Genomic DNA, 2,593 nt, shown 5'->3' on the forward strand with positions numbered 1-2,593 from the left:
CTTGGACTTCCTCGACCTTCTAACAGGGATGATGGGAGAGAGAGGAGAGAGAGGGGGGGAGAGGGAAAGAGAGGGAGAGAGGGGGGGAGGGGGGAGTGGGATGGAGACATGCTTATTACACGGCGTGTAATCATTATTGAAAAATTATTCACCGCCGGAAGTCGGGAAGGCCAATGCAAGTGAACGGAGCATTCCACAGCATTGAGAAGAGCGTGTAATATATATATATATATATATATATATATATATATATAGCGAGAGAGCGAGAGAGTGAGGTAGGGGAGAGCGGAGTAGAGGAGTATGGGTAAGGAATAATAAAGAGATGGGGGAGGCCGGGGGGGGGGGGGGGGGGGAAGGTGAGTGTCCACATTTTTTCTTCCAAAAACTAGTAAATCCATTTTACATTTCAATGATGCACACTCAAACTCACTGCCCTGTTTTCCACTGACCCATACAACATAATAATAATAATAATGATAAAAAAAATAATGATAATAAAAATTTTTATACATTTTTATTTGTATAGCAGTTTTAGTTTTTGAAAAACACTTTACATCAAGACACAATTGAAAAAAACAAAAACATCACAGAAAGGTTACATTAAAACAGGAGAGGTGAGGACAGTTAGATGAGGACATATGGATGTGTAGACCCCTCTGGATCACGTCCCTGATGCGCACCCCATCCTTCCTCCTCCTCTTCCTCGTCCACCTCCCAGCCGGCTCCTAGCAGATGTTTGGGCCCCGCTGGGATCCAGATGTTTTGTGCTCATCGCTCTGTGGACACATCGTCAACAAACAGTAAACATTTATAAAGGCGTCGCCCTCTGTATCAGAGGCCACCGCGGACACACTGCACAGGCACACACACCTGTGCACACAGGCGTATGCATGGATGCACGCACACGCACGCGCACACATATTTGAGATGCAGATACAGGTTAAAGGTTTAGAGGGATTGAGACGAACACAGAATGGACTAAAATGTGCTATTAACACGTGTGTCTGATATAAGGCCTGTGTCTTGTCTGTACAAAGCACTGTTGCCGCGGAGACAGCAGCATAGGTCTCCACTGCCCCTGTCAGGGTATCTCGGCATACATGTGAATGTGCACACACACAAACACCCTCACACACACACACTCACTCACACACACACACACACACACACACACACACACACACACACACACACACACACACACACACACACACACACACACACACACACACACACACACACACACACACACACACACACACACACACACACACACACATATCCTTCTCTCTCACTCACACATGGCCACACAGACACACAGATACACACAAACACACATATGAACCCCTCTACCTCCCACCTCCACACACACACACACACACGCACACACTTACACACACACACACACACACACACACACACACACACACACACACACACACACACACACACACACACACACACACACACACACACACACACACACACACACACATACACACACATATCCTTCTCTCTCACTCACACATGGCCACACAGACACACAGATACACACAAACACACAAATGAACCCCTCTACCTCCCACCTCCAAACACACACACACACACACACACACACACACACACACACACACACACACACACACACACACACACACACACACACACACACACACACACACACACACACACTTGTTTACATGGGATCTTCTGCCGTGTTTGACAGTGTTGATGTTGCGTTGACAACAGAGAGCTCTACAGACTCAGTCTCTTACAGAGAGGAAGTCTTCAGGCCACCGCACTGTGTGGTGGATGATGCGGCGCTGCTTACAAAGCTGGACTTTATCAGACCGTCAATAGTCACTTCATTCCATGGTCCCCTTGCTCTCATCCAGCCAGCTGATGATTCTCCTCATCCCGGGAGAGATTTATGGATTCATATTTTACACTCTGCTGAGAGATACCGGCGCTTTCCCAGCTGCTTTCACTCTCTCACACACACACACACACACACACACACACACACACACACACACACACACACACACACACACACACACACACACACACACACACACACACACACAGACACACACACACACACACACACACACACACACACACCCTGTGTAAGTCTTGCTGTGTAAGTGCTGGGTTGTAAAGTGAGTTGTTGATAAGGCAATGAGATACCATTAATAACCCTGTGCCAGGAAGATAGGCAAACAGACAGACAGGCCAACGGACAGGAAGATAGGAGGACAGACAGACAGACAGACAGACAGACAGACAGACAGACAGACAGACAGACAGACAGACAGACAGACAGACAGACAGACAGACAGACAGACAGACAGACAGACAGACAGACAGACAGACAGACAGACAGACAGAAAGAGAGATAAAATCATGGAGGCTACAGGAATGACGGCAGAAAGATAGACAGACAAACAAGAAGATATGCGGGCAGACAGACCGACAAACCGACAGACAGGAAGACAGACAGGAAGACAGACAGGAAGATAAACAGACAGACAGACAGACAGACAGACAGACAGACAGACAGACAGACAGACAGACAGACAGACAGACAGAC

General features: G+C 47.5%; 1 long non-coding RNA gene across 1 annotated transcript in view; it reads right to left on the reverse strand.

Moving 5' to 3' along the window:
• Positions 1 to 497: 497 nt before the first annotated feature.
• LOC132469677 (uncharacterized) overlaps positions 498 to 2,593 on the reverse strand; it is a 12,650-nt gene continuing 10,554 nt past the window's right edge. The window contains exon 2 of the long non-coding RNA XR_009528468.1: positions 498 to 776. This is a non-coding gene — a long non-coding RNA (uncharacterized LOC132469677). The remainder of the gene's footprint in view (positions 777 to 2,593) is intronic.

Source organism: Gadus macrocephalus, chromosome 12, assembly GCF_031168955.1.
Source record: "Gadus macrocephalus chromosome 12, ASM3116895v1".
In the NCBI taxonomy this organism is placed as follows: domain Eukaryota; kingdom Metazoa; phylum Chordata; class Actinopteri; order Gadiformes; family Gadidae; genus Gadus; species Gadus macrocephalus.